Source organism: Diceros bicornis, chromosome X (assembly GCF_020826845.1).
Source record: "Diceros bicornis minor isolate mBicDic1 chromosome X, mDicBic1.mat.cur, whole genome shotgun sequence".
Lineage (NCBI taxonomy): Eukaryota > Metazoa > Chordata > Mammalia > Perissodactyla > Rhinocerotidae > Diceros > Diceros bicornis.
Window position 1 is genome coordinate 108,469,710 of NC_080781.1, and position 21,849 is coordinate 108,491,558.

Below are 21,849 nucleotides of genomic sequence, written 5' to 3' on the forward strand. Positions count from 1 at the left end.
AGCCAATTAAAAGCAAACTAGAATGTAACAGCTGACCTAAGTCAAGCCACCCCCAAAGTCCCAGTGGGATTTGAAATGAATCCTGTTTTCCCCATGCTTAAGGGTGCATCCTATAGGATTCCTATGCTCTCTGATATGGAGTCTGAAAGGAAGTTCTGCCCATTATCTCCAACCCAGTGCCTTATGCTTTGCTCTGGCAGAGACCATCAATATCCCACAGGGAGAATCCCACTCCTATTCCTGCATCCCAATCAAACTTCCAGCATGATTCCAAGATGGAAATCTAAAATTGACCCAATTTCTAGTTTTATAACATTGAAATTGCATCCCTGTCCTTGATTTCTCTCTTTAGCTTTTTCACTCACTCTTTTTAGCTTAGCCTTCCTTCAACCTGCCATTTTTCCTCCAGGCCAGAACACTGCCTTGCCCAAATAGATGCTTATTTAATACTTGTTGAATGAATTAATGAATGTGTAAATGAGTGAATGGATGAAAGAATGAGCTATCGACATAGCCTTATATTTGGTTCCTCTGCCTCTAGTATCTCTCCCTTTAAATACATCCTTCACACTTACTTCCAGAGTTATCCTCTTAAACCAAGGATCTAATTGAGTCCTTTCCCAGCTTCCAGTTGCCTAAAAAATAAAGTTCACATTTCTTAGCTTGACATTTGAAGCCATCCAAAATTAACCCCCTAACAAACTTTCCAGCTTTGTCTCCTACTGCACTAGCTCTCCTCTAACGCTCTCACTCCCTATGTCTCCATTCTGTAGCTACAGCTAATGCTCCCCAGTTCCTAATTACAACCTGCTCTTTATGCCTTGCTGCTTCACACTCATGTTTTTCACAACTTGGAATGCATCTCTGTCCCTTTCATTCTCCATGACCTAAGCCTCAAGCATTCTTCAAGTTCCAGCATTTGAGCTATTTCCTCCATGAATTTCTCCCAAAGCACTCTGCATGTTCCTGTCCATTCTGTAGGTCTTACTCATTTTGTATCCTCCACAGGGCTTTGGACTAAGTACAGACTACTATATGTTTACTGAATTATTGCTGATTTTCTAATAGAGTAGTATTTACAATGTTGATGGTTCCTGAATCATAAAAAGGTTTATTTTTTTTATTTATATTGCACTGACAGAAATAGCATTTACTATATGTTAGAGAGGATTTTTTTCCCAAAAGAAGAAAGCTTTCCAGTCAACTACTGGTTAACCAGAAAAGCCAATTAACCAGAAGATCCATTCCTTGCTCTCAATTATACACACCAATGGAGGGAAGCAGTGAGGCAGATGATCTAAAACAGTAGATAATCAAAAATTCTGCCCATTGGCTTGCAGGCTCTCCCCACACATCCTCCCCCTTTCTCTGCCACTGCACTACACACCCCCTGGCCTCTAGCAAACTCATTATCATGATTCTGCTTGGCTTAGGCTACACAAAAATGAGTTTGAATTTTCTGCACACACACTCATTTACCTGACTTGTACCGGCCACCTCCTATCTGCCAGCCACTCAGTGAGGCCCTGGATGGAAGAAGAAAGACAGAGACAAATCATACATAGTCCTTGCCTGGAAATAACTCATAATTTTTAAGTAAAAGGAGTTTGCAATCTAGTTCAACACTGAATGTTTTTTCAATGCCAACACACCAAGGGATTGGACACATCCTTATCCATTGCAATAGCATACAAAACCACAGAAACATAAAATGTCATCATATACTATGGGAAAGTCAAGATCACAAAGCCTAGCTTACTCTGTAATCTGGATAGTGTACTCAGAGGAAGTTGAATGTGGAACGCATGGCTGTGAGGGTTCAAGTGTAGAAAACAAAAGACTGAAAGGCTGGTTGAGGCCAGATTTGTGAAGAGCCTGGTAAGCCAAGCCAAAGCATTTGGACTTGATCCTGGAGGCAATAGTGAACTGGCAAAGGAAATAACTTTGCATAATGGCAGGGGTGACTGTAGAGACATGGGAAGGATCTAGCAGCCCTGGGTTAATCATTTGAACCAAAAAAATAAATAAATAATAATCCACAGAGAGAAAACTAAATCTGAGCATTTAAAGGTTTAATTCCCTATTCAAGATAACTTTTTCAGAACTCCTACTGCCTAAGGATTTAGACATGAGATTGCTACTAAACAAACAACAAAGTACCTAGCACAGTGCCTTTTACATGATAGGTATTCAGTAAATGACCATCGAATTCAATAGACTAAGAGATGAGGCTTGATAAGAAAGAAAATATATTAAGCAGCCACCTGGGCTGAGCTATAAAAGGCCCACTGAGAGACTATCTCCCTGATGCTCACCAAAAGTAAAGTGAAATCCTATACTCAGGAAGTTGAAAGAAAATCAGGTCAAAATCCTCTGCTTAAAATTCTCAAGTGGCTTCCTGCTGCAATCAGGATTAAGTCCAAACTCATTAGTTAGGGCTAAAAAGCTTTCCATGATTTGGCCCCCACCCTACTTTGCCTGCCTGCTCTCCTAATATTCCCTAACACCAAGCCTCTACTGTAACTGGATGGTCCCCCAAACACCCACTAAAGAAATGTCTATCCTAGTCTGACCATAGACATGCTCTGTAATCTGGAGCGTCTTGATTTTTCTCCCAGGAACGCTGTGTGATTTCCTATGATGACCAATTATTACGGTGATCTTTTAAAATGCAGAGTGAGAATCACACTGTCTAGTGTGGTAGTGGTTAGCCTTCAGGACTAAGCCAACACTTGGAGCCATTCTTATGTAAACAACTTGGTTTGCCCAGTCCCAATGAATGGATAATGTCACAATGCCAGAGACAAAGCTTGTATTACTCTTTAAATACCAATGGACAGAATTACAAATGGGCAGAGCCCTTGGTACACCTGCTACAGCATGCATACATGATCAGAATTAATTTTAATGATTATATGTGCCTGTGCTTATTATCCCTTGGAAGACAACCATGCAGAAGGATGTCCAGGCTGGAAATGAGTTTGTAGTTATTTTAACGATTTGGAATGTATCCATTAATTGAAAAATTCCAAGTAATGGTTTTAGGTTATATTGATGATACTTTAGTACCCCATAACAACAAGTCAAGTATTGACCCTCTAAGTTAAATTTTAAGACAGCTATAACACTTTTTAATTGAGCACCCACTATGTGCCAAGTGCTTTTATATAGGTCATTTCCTTAGCACATAATTATCTCACAGTTATATATTAGCAACTAAAATTTTAATTATGTACCTATTTCTTTTTATTAAATCAATTTTCCTTTCATTTAAGCAGTGGTAACATTTTATCAAATCATAGAACTGAGTTGGAATAACTCTCAAATCTATCTACTTCTCCATATCTCCATCGCCATCACACTAGTAGTCACGAGTCACCATCATCTCTCATCTAGAATATTGCAAAAGTCTTCAGTGGGCTCTTTCAGCTTACACTCTTGCCCACTCCAATCTATTATATACAGAATAGCAAGAGTCATTGTCTTCAAATGTAAGTCACATCACTAAATCTCCTGTTTAAAACCATACAGTGTCTTCCCACTGCATTTTTGTATAATTGAAAGTTGCTAAGAGAGTAGATCTTAAATGTTCTCACCACACACACAAAGGTAATTATGTGAGGTGGTGGAGGTGTAAACCAACCCTATTGTGGTAATCATTTTGCAATATATGTGTGTATCAAATCATCATGTTGTACGCCTTAAACTTATGCAACATTATATGTTAATTATATCTCAACAAAGCAGAAATAAATAAACAAGTAAAAAAGCAAACTCCTTACTGTGCCTATGAGGCCCTGCATGATCCTCCCTAAGCTCTAGGATTTCTGTGCTCAAAGCCTAGAGAGCCAGGGCTCAGTTGGTTGAAGAACAGACTAGGACCTGGAGCCTAGACAGCCAGATCAAAGTAAGGTAGACTATCTGTGAAAGTCCCAGTAAGAGATGGTGGAAGGAGGCATCATGAGCAAATGCCTGCAGAGAGATTGTTGCTAAGGGGCATATGACCTTTAGGGGCTTAGAAATGAATGAAAAATAACCACTTGAGACTAGAGATCACCTTTTATTTTGCTTTGATTGCATTTTCAGACAGACTTGCTATTGTCAAACCCCTCTACTTGTGCTCTGGATTTCATTCTATTTTACCTACTCAAGAATTTCAGTCCTATAATTATGCCCTCTCCTGCAACTTCAGTTTCTCCCTCTCTACTACATTGTTCTTATCTGCATACAAACATGACATAGTGTCTCCTATCTTTAAAAAAAACATACCTTGATCTTCCATCCCCTTCTATATATGATCAATTGCTCTGATCCCTTTCCCAGCACCATTTCTTCAAAGAGCTGTGTATATCTGTCCCTGCTTCTTCACATCCCGTTCTCTCTTCAGCCCGCTCCACTCAGACGTCTGTCCGCACTCTACCAGTGAAACCGCTATAGTCAAAGTCATCAATGACATTTCATGTAGTGAAATCCAATGGCCACTTTCGCTCTTACTTAATTTCTCAGTAGTATTTGGCATAGTTGGCCACTCCCTTCTCTTTAAAATACTTTTTTCATGTGCCTTCCTTGACACTATGCCCTTAGTTTTCCTCCTACTGGTTATTTCTACTCAATCTCTATTGCTGGATCCTCCTCTGCTAGACCTCCTAATGTTAAAGTGTCCTAATGATCAAACCTAGGCACCATTCTCTAATCTATCTACACTCCCTCTAGGTAATCTTATGCAATCCCATAGATTTAAGTATAATCAATATACTTTCATTTATATGTATAATCAATGTATAAGTATAGTCAATATACTTTCAAATTTATGTTTCTAGTCCTAAACCACTGACATTTGCATTTGCATGTATGATAGGCATCTCAAACTTAAAATGTCCGAAAAGAACTAACAAGTTCTCTCTCTCTCTTTCCAAGTTCTTCACTAGTCTTCCCCACTTCAGAAAGCAGTATTACCAAATATACGCAACGGCCAATTCAAAATCTAGCGGTCATCCCTGATCCACTCTTTCCTTCATCACCTCCTAGCATTCAGCCCATGAATAAGTACTGTTGATTCTACTTCTCTGCCCTCATTCATACCACTCTATGTCCATTCATCTACTATGCTTCATTCAAAGTGCCCTTCTTTCTGTCTTTAAAAACACCAATTGGTAATTGTCTTAGAACCTTTGCACCCATTGTTCTCGTTTTCTGGAATGTTCTTCCTCCCAATTTTCACATCCTGTCTCCTTTGAATCATTCAATTCTAAGCATAAAAGTCACATCCTCGGAAATGCTGTCTCTGACAACCCAATCAAAAATAGTCTTCCAGGCACTCTCCCATTACTGTCTTTTAATTCACTGCATATCACTTACTATTATCTGATATTTTCTTGCATATGTACTTTTTTATGTGTTCATTACTAATCTCCCTCCAACTAAAACATAAGCTCCATGACTGCGGGGAGCATGATTTTCCTTTTTCTACACTATATTTCTATTGTCAATAAAAGTGCCTAGCACTTAATAGGCACTCAAAAATTGTTGAATGGATGAATTAACATACAAAATTTCTAGGATAACGGATTTTCACAGAAGCAAGATTTTCTTTTTTTTCTTTTTTTTTTTTTGTGAGGAAGATCAGCCCTGAGCTAACATTTATTGCCAATCCTCCTCATTTTTTTCCCTTTTTCTCCCCAAGGCCCCAGTAGATAGTTGTATGTCATAGTTGCACATCCTTCTAGTTGCTATATGTGGGATGCCACCTCAGCATGGCCAGACAAGCGGTGCGTCGGTGCACGCCTGGGATCCGAACCCTGGCCGCCAGTAGCAGAGCGCGCGCACTTAACTGCTAGGCCACAGGGCGGGCCCCGGGATTTTCTTGAATAGAACAGGGAAGAAGGAATGGGAAATATGGTGAAAAAGTAGGGACAAATAAAAGAATGGGACATAAATCAATGCACCATAACAACAAGGTTGTTAGGAATTACAGAGAAGGACTGTAAGAACTTTTTACATTATAACTTTCCCTCTTTATTTCTCCATGATTAGAAGTAAAAGCCTTAAAAAGAACTGCGCCTATGGACTTGTCTTTGAGGTTAACAAGCAATGTGTGGGCAGGTAAGACTGTCCCATTCCCTAGTCAGTCTTTGAGAGAAGAATTCCAAGAGCTAACTTTGGTGGCCATAGCTACGAAGAGGCAAGGAAAACAGATAAAGTGCCTGTGTGCTGAGGTATAAAAAAAGAGAGAGAGATAAGCACAAGGACTCAGGATTTGAGAAATGGCCTTGGGAGGAATTTTTCTGACACAAAGCTAGAAGAATGGGACAGCTGGTTGAGGTAAGCAGAAGGTCAGCATGAGGATCATCCAGAAGTAGGAAGACAGTGATTAGTCTGGCAGATAGATGGGACACAGCATTAGACATCTAGGAACTTCTTGTCTGGTAGCAGTTAGAGGAGAGTAACCCAATGGGTTAAAGTCTGAGGCAGAACTCCAATCTCGAAGAGGGCTAGAGAAAGAACAAGGCTGGAACCTAGGCCCAAAAGATTCAAGGCAGAGTGCCTACCACAAAAACTGAGTTATAAGGACTGGGACCAAAAAAAGGTCTTTGTCACAAGAACAAAAGAAAATCTGAATTGTTAGACTGACAGACGAGGGCAGATCACGATCAAATGTAATGCCTAGGATGCTAAGTTACTGCCCTAGGGCACCTCAAAATCCCAGTGTCTCAGACAGGACTGGCCCCAGAGCCTAGAGCTAGGCTGAACTTGCAAGTGATTAAAAATGCCCTCAGTTGTGAGGACTGGAGAGCTCTGGAGACAGAGAGCCCAGCAGGTCATCACTGAATGTGATGCAAGACACATCTCTGTGGCCAAGGCTTTCTTGGATGATTTAAATAGCCCAACATGAGTATGAGATTCATTAGTGATTGAAGGCACCTAATTACGTTGGTGAGAGGCCACCAGGAATCAGTCCTTAATTACTCCCAACCACCTGCTCTCCCACAAGTCCAGCCAAAACTGGAGATTCTCCTTGGATTCTCTTGATTGTCCTGCTGCTTCTGGGAACCCAATAGCCTATTTCAGACATCAACAGAAGATGAACTGCCTCCAGAGGAGTTAGGGTGTTAGTCTCCAAAGATTTGCAAGTGTGAGCTCATGCCTCCTGCCTTTGCAGCTAAACTCCAAAATGTGGCTTTCTTAGCAATGCTTCTGAGTTTGCATTTGTTATAAATCGAACAGTTTCTCCACACATTAACATACACAGAGTATTGAAATAAGTGCAGCCAAGAAATAAAAATTTAATAGAGTTTTGTGTTCTTTCAGCTTGGAGGTGGCATGTGGAAGCTTGCTAAGCCAATTTAATTTCCCTTACCTTGTGTAGTCGGTAATTGTATTTATTCTTAGACAAAGGAGTGATTATGATTATTTAGCATTAGAGATATTTGATAAAGATAATGAAGTTTAGCCAAGTAATAGGAACCTTAGATGCCAAATACATTGTAGTCAGCCTGTCACTTTGTTTTTATAAGTGTACTTTGAAGACTTCAAACAGCTATTATGTTAAACTGGCGCTCAATCCAAAGGGCCTTGTTCAGCTGAGAAGTGCTAGGTTGCTCAGATTCTAGAAATCTAAAACCTCTTTCCAGCTGCTCAGTGCTTTCCTGCATTGAAGGTACTAAAAGGCCTGAGATGCCTGAATACCTCCAAAGAGAAAGCATATTCCCCCCATCAGATTGCAGTTGATATAAGTTATCTACATTTGGTTTGGTCAGTAATCTCATAAGTAGTTGGGATTCAGTGTCTCCAATAAGCTGAATATGGCTTATATCATATGCCTCCTTCAAAAGTCAGCTCAAGCCTGACTTTCTCTGCGAAACCTCTCCCGACCACACTCGGGTAGACTGAGCCAACCTTCCTGAACTGTCACTACACCTCCATGGCAAACCTCCATTATAGCAATTATAACACAGTACTGTATTCATTTGCTAACCTCTATGTTGTTTAACTAGACCATGAGATTCTTGAGAGCAAAGGGCCATTTTATTTATCTATGAATCACCAGAATCTAGCATGGTACCTGGCACATAGAAGTGATCCATAAATGTTACTTGCATGTTGAATGAAATAAAATGTTACAGAAACACATGCTTAACCTAATTTGTTTGACTCAAGTATCTCCCACCCATTCATCTGTTCACAAATGGCATTTAAAGGATGCTGCTCTAAATTAGTAAAGATTAGTAAAAATTCTCTATTGATCTCATGTTCTGTGCCTCATAATGTGGAGGATAAAAGACATGGAATCAGCCCTCTAAGGGCTTATAATGTTATTGGGGAGAGAGTACGGGAAATCCTAAAAAAGCCTGCTGGCATTTTTTCGTAAGTCGGGTTCAAAGATAGATGAGAGGATGGAGGACCAGAGTAGCATTGAGGAGGAAGGATTGGAGCTGAACCTTGAAAAATCAGTTTGGCAACAACAAAGGATAACAGGCTGAAGGCAAAACAAGCAAAGGAAGGCCAAGAAATGGGAACAAATGTAGCATGCAATGTTAGACAGTGAAGAGCTAATTTTGATAGGCAACAGAAGGGCATCGAAAGTTTTGGAGTAAAGCATGGGAATGAATAAAGGACACTGAAGGACGATGACAAAATAACATCAATAAACAGTCTGATCTTGTGAGGAAAAACTGAGAGTGGGTGTCCTAGAGGAATATATTCTCTATCTTCACATACCATGATAGATACTACAAGAGAATGACTTTTCTTTCCCTTTGCAGGGCTCTGCATGAGAAGTCTTCACCTACACCCCCTCATCAGGTAGGCTTCTTTTGCAAGGCATAACAGTAAAGTCTGTCCTGGGGTAGAGAGTGATTGAAAGGTTCTTGTGTTCTAGCGGAGCAGGAGGAAGAGTCTCACCATCACTGCCCCTTGCAAAACTCTCTGCTGTGAGATGGCTAGATTGAAATCCCATGGTAGTAGGGATACTCTGTCTTGTGCACTGCTGTATCAACAGCATCTAGCACAGTGACTGACACAAACTAGACACTCATTAAGTGCATTAAGTCACTGATTGAAACAATACTGTAGAACTTAGCATAGTCGATCATGCAAAATAAATATTGGCCGTATCTATTTAACTATTCTGATACCCAGTACATTGATTTAACGTACATATAGCTGGACATGAATGCTAGGTACAGGCAGTAGAGGCAGAAGGAGATAGTCTCTGACCTCAAGGGGCATGGTGTGACAGGTTGGATGGGGCACGTATGCACACACACCTATGCACTAATGGAGAAACCCCCCTTTCTGCAGCTGCCTCATGCAACATCTATAGCATCATTTCTGAAAGTCTCAAATCATGTTCTAATTATTTCTTACTATATGGTTAGTGGGGGAGATAAATGATAGACATCATCTTCATTTTACAGACAAGGAACACAGAATTATTAAAAATAGAAAATTAGCAATCATCTGGATTTTCTATCACCTTACATGGAAGCAGGAGACCAGAGTAAGGCTGTCAAAGATGTGTATCTCTCAAGAGGCTGGGTACAGGAAATGGAAGTACATTGGCCTGTGAAGACAGGTGAAGAAACGATAATCTCAGGTGGTGGCACCTTCAAAAGCATGCTCAAATAGCTGCAACAGATCTCTCTCAAACAACAGATATAGAGAAACACTGCCCCAGGCTCAAGGTTCAGAGGGCCTCTGCATAAGGACTACTATGATAATTGGACTAAGGCTATACTAAAAAAGAGAGGTAAGAAAGCCTTTTGGACTGTGAGGAAGAAGGCCTTGTTTAATGAGAGCAGCCATCCACATTCATTTGACAACATACTTTAAGCACATCTTATATGCCAGGCTCTGTTTAAGTCTAAGAATACATAAACCATAAGATACAGTTCTTTCTTTTGAGGAACTTGGGAGCCAATGAAAGAAACAAACAAGCAAATGGGTAATGTCCATTATGGGAACCAATAGTCAGTGTCATTGGAATACTATCTCTTAGTATCTACAATAGACAAACATTGCCACATGTTTACAACATGGCATTTTTACAAGGATAATCCCTGTAGTAATGTTCATAAAAGCAAAAATCAGGAGACAACCTAAATGTCTTTCAATACCAGAATGTCTGCATACACTTGTAGCATGGCCATACTATGTAATAGTGAGCAGTAATTAAAAAGAATAAGATAAATCTTTATATTCTGACATAGATCTCCAAGACATACAACTGAATCAAAAAGCAAGTTGCAGGGCCGGCCCTGTGGCTTAGCGGTTAAGTGCGCGCGCTCCGCTGCTGGCAGCCCAGGTTCGGATCCCAGGCGCGCACCGACGCACCGCTTCTCTGGCCATGCTGAGGCTGTGTCCCACATACAGCAACTGGAAGGATGTGCAGCTATGACGTACAACTATCTACTGGGGCTCTGGGGGGGGGGGATAAATAAATAAAATCTTAAAAAAAAAAAAGCAAGTTGCAGAATAATATATACAGTGGGAGTTGGTATCATAGAGAACTTTAGCTTTATCTGCAAGGATTTAAATTTTTAAATAATTTTTAATTAGATGATTATATACTAAGGTATTAGTTGAGTAGTTAAAAACAATTTCAAAGTATGTATATAGTTAAAATTGTCTTAATCTCTATATCACATTTCTCCTTCCCAGTCTTTTTCATTCTTAAATGGGTAAGAATGGGGGAGGTAGAAGGAAAAATGTTCTCAGAAAGGAAAGCAACATGTGCTAAATCATGAAAGACTGAGAAAACAAAATAATGCTAGATCACAGGGCATGATGGGCGATGGGTGCAGGGGTGAGTGGTGGGGAAGCTGCGGGGTGAGATGAAAATGAAATGATAGGGCCAGATCATAAAGGTATATATATGCCAAGCTGCAGAGCTTGCACGTCATTCTGAAGGTGCTGGAAAATCATGGAATGGACTTGAAGAAGGTAAGTTTTAAACAGGTCCTTCTGGTTATGGTGTGGAGAAAAGATTGAAAGGACGGGGGGCAGCAAGAAGGTCTTTGTAGGACTCTTAAGAGAGAAATGTTGAAGTCAAGAATTGAGATCATGGCAATGGAATGGACAGAAAGGACCCCTGAGATAAAGTAGCATCCATAATTGCTGATTAGAGGTGGTTGATGCTGGTCTGGGAGAGAATATTGCCAAGAATGTTGTGAAATTTTACGGCTTGGGCAATTAGGTAGATAGTGATACGATTGACTGAAGTAAGAAATCAGGAGAAGTAGCTGATTTGGAGTGATGGGGAGGTGACTGAAGAGTTGTCTTTTGAACATGCTGAATTTGAGGTACCTGTGAGATGGCCATATAGAGATGTGACTGTAGGTTCATCTATGTTATCATGAACAGCAGAATTTCCTTCTTTTTAAAGGATGAATAATATTCCTCTGTGTGTGTGTGTGTGTGTGTGTGTCTGTCTGTCTGTCTGCCTGTCTCCCACATTTTCTTTATTCATTTGTCCATCAAAGAACATTTAGGTTGCTTCCATATCTTGGCTATTGTAAATAATGCTGCAATGAACATGGGAGGGCAAATGTCTCTTTGAGATTTTGTTTTCATTTCATTGGCTGTATACCCAAAAGTGATATTGCTGGATCATATGGTAGTTCTATTTTTAATTTTTTGAGAAACTTCCACACTGTTTTCCGTAATTTCTGTACTGGTTTAAATTCCCACCAATGGTGCACCAGGGTTCCTTTTTCTCCACATCCTTGTCAGTACTTATCTCTTTTCTTTTTAATAATAGCCATTCTAACAGGTGTGAGGTGATATCTCATTGTGGTTTGATTTGCATTTCCCTGATGATTAGTGACATTGAGCATCTTTTCATGTACATATTGGCCATTTGTATGTTCCTTTTTTTTTTTTTGAGAAATGTCTATTTAGCTCCTTTGCCCATTTTTTAATCTTTTTGTTTTTGTTGTTGTTGTTGTTATTAAGTTGTTTGAATTCCTTATATATTTTGGATATTAATCCCTTATCCGATATATGGTTTGCAAATATATTCTCCCATTCAGTAGATTGCCTTTTCATTCTTGATTGTCTTCTTTGCTGTGCAAAAGCGTTTTAGTTTGATGCAATTCCACTTATCTATTTGTGATTTTGCTGCCTGTGCTTTTGGTGTTGTGACAAAAAAAATCATTGCCAGGCCCAATGTCAAGAAGCGTTTTCCCTGTTTTATTCTAGCAATTTTACAATTTCAAATTTAAGTCTTTAATCCATTTTTAGTTGATTTTTGTATTTGGTGTGATATAAGGGTCCAAAATCATTCTTCTGCATGTAGATATCCAGTTTTCCCATCACCATTTATTGAAGAGGCTATCCTTTCCCCATTGTGTGTTCTTGGCTCCCTTGTTGAAGATCAGTTGACTGTAAATATGTGGATTTATTTCTGGGCTCTCTATTCTATTCCATTGGTCTATATGCCTGTTTTATGCCAGTATCATGCTGTTTTGATTACTGTCATGCTAAGCGAAATAAACCGGACACAGAAAAACAAATACTGCATGATCTCACTTATATATGGCATCTAAAATAGTCAAATTCATAGAAGCAAACATTAAAATGGTGGTTGCCAGGGGCAGGAGGGAGGGGCAGATGAGATGTTGAGCAAAGGGTACAAAGTTTCAGTTATGCAAGATGAATGCATTCTGGGGATCTAATATACAGCATGGTGACTATAGTTAACAAGACTGCATTGTATACTTGAAATTTGCTAAGAAGGTCTATCTTAAGTGTTCTCACCACACTGAAAAATAAATGGTAAATATGTGAGATGATATGTTATTTAACTTGAGTATGGTGATCATTTCACAATGTATACATATATCAAAACATCAAATCGTACACCTTAAATATATACATTCCTATTCATCAATTATATCTCAATAAAGCTGGAAAAATAAACCTTAAAGACTTAAAATTTTAAAAAGATATGACTAAGCAGTCAGACATATAGATCTGGACTTGAGAGGGCTATGAAATATGATCATCAGTATATATAACTTCAGTTTCAGTCATGGAAATGGATGAGATAACAAAAGGAGAGTTTGTACAGATAGAATAGAATTGGGCTGAAGATTGAATTCTGGAGAACACCAATGTTTAAAGGACAAAGTAAAGGAAGACCAGAAAGACAGAAAAGAACTGGTCATAAAAGGAAAGAAATTAAAAGAGAGTTTCAAGACAGAAGAGTTTGTCAATACTGCCACATGTAGACAAGGAGGACAGTAAGACAAGTATTGCAAGTACCCATTGGAGTTCTCAACAATGAAGGCTTTGGTGATTTCAGTGAGAACATTTTGGAGAGGAGGGTGGTAGACAGAATAAAGTCCCCCATGTCCTAATCCCTGGAGCCTGTGAATATGTTAGGTTACATGACAAAGGGGGCTTTTCAGATGTGATTAAACTAAGTAACTTGAGGAGGTTAGCCAGGATTATCCAGGTGAGCCCAATCTAATCACATGGGTCTTTAAAGGTGAAGAATCTTTCTTCACCAAAGAATGTGGGCAGCCTCTAGAAGCTAGAAATGGCAAGGAAACAAATTCTCCCCTAGAGCTTCCAGAAAGGAATGCAGCCCTGTCCTCACCTTAATTTTAACTCAGTGAGACCATGTCATACTTCTGTGGAACTGTAAGATAATAAATGGGTGTTGTTTTAAGCCACTAAATTTGTGGTAATTTGTTACAGCAGCCATAGGAAACTAATATGGAAAGAGGGGACAGTAGTCAGGACAGAAGCCAGATCACAGTGGCATGAACAGTGACTGGGAGGTGAGAAAATACAGATGATGAGTGAAGGCAATTTATTCAAAAAATTTGATTTTTAAGTGAAAAGAGAGCATTAACAGGAAGAACACAGAGTTTTGAAGGAGTTTTGTGATAGTGTTTAAGAGGGGGAACATATTGTTGGGGAAGAGGAAGAATCCCCCTCCACCCTTTCCCTTAAGGTTCTTCTGGCTGGCCAAATAATTAAAAGACAAGTTAGCAGGAGAAAATAATACCAAATTTAATAACATATACACATGGGAGAAACCAGGGAAACTGAGTTTCTCAACAAAATGGCAGAGCTTCTCATCTTAAATACTATCTTCAGCTAAAGACAAAGGAGGATGCTGGGGTGGGGGGTTTGGGATTTCAGAGGGGAAGAAGACAATTTACATGGAGTGGGAAATGTAAATGTTTGTCAGACAATTCTTTACAGGGCCACCTATAGAAAATGTGGCTGGAGAGACAGAAATCACAGTAATCACGAGTATGCAGATTTAAGTCCTTTCTTTCCTTACTAATAAGAGTTTCCAGAGATAAGGCCTACACCCCCCCCCCACTTCCCAGTACACAGAGGGAGATACCTTTACAAATGTAAATGTTTAGTAAACAGAACTTTGATAAGAATGGGCTTAGCGAGGACCCTGCCAGTCCGTTCACACTCAAGAGTTAAATTCCTTTAGGCAGTTAGTGGGGGAGGTCAAATGTCCATCAGAGAAAATAATCAAGATAAAGAGATATATTTTGGGGTGGCCAAATTTTGATCTCCCACAGTCCTGCCTTTGAAACTAAAAGTTTCTCAGTCCTTTTGAAACTTAAAGAAGTTTCATAGTCCAGAGCTGAGTTGGTAGATTGTTTCATCTCACTGAATACATTTCTTAGTCCTGATAATAGATCAGTTCGATTAAGTTCATTTTAGAAGGTGGTGATGCAGGCGGGCTCCCAAAGTTAGGCCTATATTGTGGAAGCAAGCAATCAGGTATTAATAAGAAGCATTTTTATGGAAACAAAAGAAAAACAAGGTTAATGGTTGGAGCAAATTGTAAACCAGTTCCTGAGCCCAGGGCGCAGCCAGTCAAGAAGATTTCTAGATGTGAGGGTCAAAGCATCTTTTGCGGTTTGAAATATCTCTGATGATGTCATCGGGTGTCCACGTACCTTTCTGAGTGGCTTACACAGCAACAAACATGAATCTCTCTTAAGCTTATATCAAGTTGTCCAGCTTTAGTTTGCAAGGCTTCAGGAAATAGGGCAGGTTCAGTTCTCAACGACTCTGAATGAAAATGACAGAAAAAATCAAAAACATTAGTTTGGAGATCTATGGCCAGATATTTCAGGAGACTAGAATAAATCAGGATCCAGTCCAGTCAACAGATATAAAACAAAAGCCTCAAAAGACAATTAACAAAACTAGGATCTAATATCCACAAATGTGTACTATAGTTTCCATTGAAATAATTTTTTCTCTAAAATCACCCTCATTTTTATCAAAGATAGCCAAAGTAAGACTAGCTAGTTTGTAAACTAAGTCTAGTTTTAATAAACTTGGTCCAAGTATTTACATAAGTACAGCAAGAATAGTAATTGATCATATAGGCTCTTTTAAGTCTGCTTTGCTGGAACTTTTTATAAGGAATCTCAGACCAACCTTTAAAGGCCTCTCGAGGCCAGGAAAGCCAAGCCAAGGATTTTGTCATTAGACTTCACCTGTAATACCTACAAATTTGGGTGAATTCCTCTCTTCTTGAGGTTTCCCCAAAATATTTCGAGGTTCCTTGCACCTGCCAGTAAGTAAGTAAGTTCCTTACTTATCCTAGTAAGTGTTGTTTGGAACATAAGGTACCAGGCCAATATTTCCGCATGGCTTTATTCCATAAAGTCCAATCTTCATTCCTCAAAAGCTTTCTTGTCATATCTGAGTCTGTATGTTTTTCTTAAATATAATATTCTAGTCAAAGCTTTGGTAATATAACCTGTGTTTCCAATTGTGTCCTGTTATAAGGAGAACAGTTTCTTATTGAACTTATGCAAATAACTATATTGCCATGAAAACAATACTCACTCCCTAAGAGTTTTCAAATCCTGAAGGGATCAGGTAGGGAGAAAAAGATAAATGTTTCAATTCTGCTTACAAAGATATAATTTACCAAATTGCTATAAGTTATAGCTAGCTCAGGAGAAAAGAGAAAAAGTTTTCTTTAAATCTGAAAAAGCAAAACATTAAAAATTCAGCAATATTTCAAATGAAAAATTATAAAAATTATAATCATCCTCATCGGTTTATTCAGTCCTGTGTAATCAATTCTTGATCCCGATCTTTTTGCTAGCTGCTTCATGAAGTCATCAGTTTCTCCATCAGAGTTCTGTAATTTTTTACCAAGTTCAGTTTTATGATCTGAAAGTTTATCAGAAACCTGTATTCTAGAGTAAGTGCCAGAGTCCTTTCTATGAATTTCTCTGAAGATGAAACCTATTTTGCAAAAGCAGCAGAGCAAAGAAATAACTGTCTGCAACCAACAAGACCCCAAAATGGCAATTGACAAAGAAATTTGGTTAATTTTGTGACGTTTAAAACTTTAAAATAATAGAAGCAGACTGATAACCAGGACAGATCACAATTTCAGTAGTTATACAATTTCAAAACATCTTATCAATTACATTCACCCACTTAATACCACCTAAGAAGGTTTATTATAAACACTTGATCAAGTATGAAACAATGTTCATTATGAAACAGCTAGGGCAGACAGAGAGTTAAAATAGTCAGGAAAACCTTAACAGAGAGACCTCAGTCCTTTTGAACATAGAAAATTATTTTAACAAAACACAGATTTTATGTCTTTTAGGTAGACTTACTCAAAGGTTAGGAGAAACCTTTTATAACCTCTCAGACGAAAAATTCAAGAAAAATTATCCTTTTAAGAGAAGACTAAATTTTAATTTTGCACCAACTTACTTTTGACATTAAAACTCATTTACTTAATTGGATTCATTTTAATCTTAGCCAACCTGACCATGCATAAAACTCTTTAGGGTTTTACTTTCACAAACTTTTAGTCACTTACTTTTTACATTTAGAATTTATCCCATGCGTTCCTTTCTTCCCATCTAGTACTTTGGAATAATTTTCTTTCTTAACCAAACAAAATATTTCCAATTTTTATATCTTATTTACTAAAAACACATACCTTACTTTCCTTGAATACAAACATATTTTCTTTATTAATTTCTAGCAGCTTTAATCACATATTACAACTTTAAACCCTTAGAAACCTTAATTTGTAAGTAAAAACTAAGTAAGCAATTATAAACTTTCTATTACATTAGCATTCTGTGACTTGGAAAATTTATAAACTCTTCATAATTTCTAGAAACGTGTTACTTTATAGTACAAATTTTTAATAAAACACAGACATGTTTACTAATAGACCCAAAACATCTTTTAGTTTTCTTGTAATAAGCGAAAAGTAGATAAACCTATATTTAGCAATCAATGCCTAATATTTTATTTGGAAATGATCTACTCAATGAATTTTTATCATAATATTTATCAAAACTCTAAAGTTTTAAGTCACCAAAAAGAATTTGGAAGCTATATACACCATAACACATAATTATTGTTAAAAGTTCACCTAACATTTATCTTTTTCGCATCTATTTAGTTACGTGTTCCCAATAATTATTTAGATTGCCTAGAAGACTGCATGAGACATTAGATAAAATTAGCCATCATTTAAGTTATTCTTTTTGTTAACCAGTTCTGTAATAGAAATAACATCAGTTTATTTGACGACTAAAGGCTGCACGTCTGCGTTATATCCAACGCTGAGACACAATGTCTATTCCCATAATACAATCAGGCAAAAAGAGAAGACATTTTAAAACATACTCAGGCAAAGTTGATGTAACCCTTTTATATAAATTAGCTCAAACATTCCAACCTTTATAATCTTATCAACACTTACACTTTTACATTTTCTCAGTTCAATTGTAACCTGAGTCAGGGTCTTAAGGCTACTCAAATTTTTCCTTTTTTTTTTCTGGCCTTTTCTTAGGTACCAATAACACAATTATGTGAGAGCTCTCAAAAATTTTGCTTCCCCAATTTAGAAGTTTTTCCAATTTAAATGATCCATCGTCTGGCCACATTGACGAGTAGGATCTTAACCTTAACAGCGACTCATCCCAAGCTTTAACTGTGGACGCAAGAGGCGTCCCCAGAAGAAATCCAGAGAATTCACTTCCAAAAATAAGAAAGCACAACAAGAGATGACAAAAGCCCCTTATAAAGCAAATGGGACCCCTTATGACAAACTTCCCTGAGAGTAGGCACAGCCGGACAAAGAGAGTGTCCCCTGGAATCTCAGTCTTCTTGACTGGCCGCTGTCGGGGGAAGAGGGAGAATCTCCCTCTGCCCTTTTCCTTAAGGTTCTTCTGGCTGGCCAAATAATTAACAAGACAGGTTAGCAGGAGAAAATAATACCAAGTTTAATAACATGTATACATGGGAGAAAGCAGGGACACTGCGTTTCTCAACACAATAGCAGAAATTCTCGTCTTAAATACCATGTTCAGCCAACGACAAAGGAGGATGTTGGGGGTGGGGGGAGTCAGTTACAGGAGATTACCACTAAAGCACAGTAAACAAGAGTAAGGTTATTATGCAGATTTAAGGCCTCACCTTCCACATTGATAAGCCTCTAGAAATGAGGCCATTCCCCCCTCTTCCCAAAACAGAAAGGGAGATACCTTTACAAATGGAGATTTCCCTTATAAATGTAAATGTATGTCTGGCAACTCCTTGCAGGGCCATCCAGAGAATGTGGCCAGAGAGACAGAACTTTCAATAAGATGGGCTTGTTGGTGCCTTTCCTATTGTAACATTTATCCTACATTATCTTTACAGCCATCATGATAGAAGATCTGTTCCAGAAAGGAGCCACCATGTCAAATTCTTTAGGCAGTTAGCGGGGGAGGTCAGATGTCCCTCAGAGAAAACAATCAAGGTAAAGAGATATATTTTAGGATGGCCAAATCTTGATCTCCCACACCGCCAAGACGCACGCCGGTACGTACATCCTCCAGATGGCGGAGACCAGAAAGGTCACAAAGCCAAGCTCTCAAGACATAGAACAAGGCAAAAGCCCAGACAACAGGCTTGTAGAGATGCCTGTGTAAATGACAAAAAGAGAGACAGGGACAAAGACTATTTCTGGAAGGAAAAGGATCAATTATCCTATGGGCACCCAACCAGATCCTAGAGTCACTGAGTCCAAGAAGCTAGTTTCACCAATATTTTCTCCTGTTAATCTAAATTTAGAAAGAAAAAAAACTTACCACTCTTGCTTCCATTAGACCCTGCAGGCAGAGATCCGGGAAGATGACATAGTAAGAACTCTCACCTCCTGCTGGCTCTTGTCAGGGGTCCGGGACCTCTCCGCTGCAGTAGTCCAGGAGTGAGCAGTGTCCAGCCAGTGAAATTTTTGCCCTGCATTGGGCGCCAGAACTGTTGGGGAAGAGGGAGAATCCCCCTCCGCCCTTTCTCTTAAGGTTCTTATGGCTGGCCAAATAATTAAAAGACAGGTTAGCAGGAGAAAATAATACCAAGTTTAATGGGGGAGGTCAAATGTCCATCAGAGAAAATAATCAAGGTAAAGAGATATATTTTGGAGTAGCCAAATTTTGATCTCCCACAATATGAGTATATTTAAACGCTGATAGGAAAGAGGAGAGGTAGAAGACATAGACAAGAGAGAGGGTAAGAATGGAAAGAAGTTCTTGGGAAGGCAGCAGGTGAAGCCTATGGCAAATGGAAACACAGGAGCAGCTAGCGATGCCAAACCACACAGAGTTTCAGAAAGCAAAAAGGGACTGGGTGAGGGAGGGGGGGATTTGTGGACTTAGGGTGCTGATGGCAGGAACTCAATATTATCATCACATACACCAGGTGGTTGTCCTTTTGTGAGCAGTTAAGACTTAGAAAGCCTGGGAAAAGAGGCAATTGAGGTCCAGAGAAACGAAGTGACTTGTTCTGAATCACATAGAGATATCTTGAAGTTTCAATTTCCTCAGCTGTGACATATTAAATGTGATAATGCATGTAAAGTGCAGTATCTCGCACATGGTAAATGCTCAATACAATATGGCAGTTATTATTATAGGATACATTATTATACCTCTGACAGCCTGTATAGCTAGAGTTTAGAAGCACAGGATATCTAGTCAGACAGACCTAGGTTTGAGTTTCAGTTTTGTCACTTACTTGCTATGTGGCTTTGAGTGTAGTGATTAATTCATACATACTAGTCAGGTATTCTGGCCAGACTTCTATACTCTTTCCACTATGCCACACTACCTACCTTTAAATAATTATAGAAATACGCACTCTGGGGCTGAGAATTGAATCATGTGTTCTGCCAAGCCCTAATATTGTTAGAAGGTTTACTATTGAAGGGGAGCAGAATTTGCCACCTCAAAATATGCCTGTTTAGCATATTATTTTAGACTGGTTATTTTTAAGAAACAGAAGACACAGGAGAAGCTCTTAAAACCTAGTACAAGTTACTCTTTTGAAAGAGACATTTACATGTAGAAGGGAAATCATTTGTAAGGGTGTCTCCCTTTCTGTACCAGGAAAGGAGGATGATTAAATCTATAGAAATTCTTATCAATGGAGAAGGCAATGACTTAAATCTGCATAACAACCTTACCCTTGTTTACTGTGCTTTTCCTGATAGCCTCCCATAGTTGGCTGCCCCCTCCAAAATCTTCTTTTGTCTTTAGCTGGTGATGGATTTAAGGTGTTGGCTTGGGTTATTTTGGAGAGTCACTCAGTTTTCCTGGGTCTCTCCCATGTATATAGGAGGTACACGTGTTGTTAAACTTCTGTTTGTTTTTCTCCTGTTAATCTGTCTTTTTATTACAGGAGAGTCTCAGCCAAGAACCTAGAAGGGTAGAAGGAAAATTATTTTTCCTCTCCTACACTATTAAAGGATGACAAATGCTGTAGGACCTATAGTATTTGTACCTTATGAAGGGGTTCAGAAAAGGCCTCCCCAGGATGTGTCACTTTGGCATGTGGATTGTTTTGAGCTGAAGGCAATCAAGACCCTGTGGACTCAAGAGAAATTTTTACCTCTCTCTTAAAGAATTTAAATTGGGGGCCTTGCCCATAATAAGAATTATTATCAGAAATAGCTTTTTATGACCTATCAATATGCCAGAGCAAACCTCTACGTACTGAATATCTGCTCTTCTTATTATCCTGTGAATTACTCTCCTCTTCTCTGAAGCCTCAGGACCCCATCCCGTTTCCTAGCTCAAGATGGCACATATACCTCATTTTACCTTTCTGTCTCTGAACTTCTCATTTTTGTGGGGTCTCTCACCCTCTAGTATATGTGAGATTCCTGTACTTATGCAATTAAATTTAGTTTTCTCCTGTTAATCTGTCTCATGTCAATTTGATTATTAAACCAGGTAAAAGAACCTTTGCAAAGTAGAGGAAAATTCTTCCTCCCAGCACTTAACATTCTGCAAAAGAATTTAACTATTTGCCTGCTGTCACAATTCTGTGAACATGCTGGAAAGGAAGAGCACAACAGTCAACAGCTCTGTTTCACTTATCAAAGGACTCAAACAAAACTCAACAGAAAAATCTGAAAAGCCCCTCTTTATCTTGATGAGTATGTAAATATTCATAATAACATTTGATGATGGTACTGTATTTGAATAAAAAAAAGCACTAAATATTTTAATCAAGTAAGACATCATGTGCAACAGAAGTAATCTTCCCTTTCAGAGGTTCCTGAGTGGATGATGCGATGTTGTCTGATGTATCAGTGATTGGCTATTTACTTGTATAGTTAAAATTCATCTCTTCCTTTCATCATTTTGAAGGGACATTGATTTCAATAAAAACCTCTAAATGAGAAGAACAAGAAATTTATATCCACAAAGCAAAAGTGAATGGAGGAAGGCACATAAAGTTCAAGGGGAAGTCAAGAGAGGAAATGGGACAGAGATTTTAGCTGCAATGATTGCCTGCAGGCTCTGTGTGAGTTGTGGAGTT

General features: G+C 38.7%; 1 long non-coding RNA gene across 2 annotated transcripts in view; it reads right to left on the minus strand.

The window, feature by feature from the left end:
* Positions 1-1,464: 1,464 nt before the first annotated feature.
* Positions 1,465-21,849, minus strand: part of LOC131400576 (uncharacterized) — a 42,634-nt gene continuing 22,249 nt past the window's right edge. The window contains exons 2-3 of one of the 2 annotated variants that reach the window (XR_009217375.1): positions 14,937-15,051; positions 1,465-1,526 (exon numbers count right to left, since the gene is read on the minus strand). This is a non-coding gene — a long non-coding RNA (uncharacterized LOC131400576). Of the gene's footprint in view, positions 1,527-14,449; positions 14,733-14,936; positions 15,052-21,849 lie in introns of those variants that run through there. The other variant, XR_009217376.1, reaches the window with a different exon arrangement.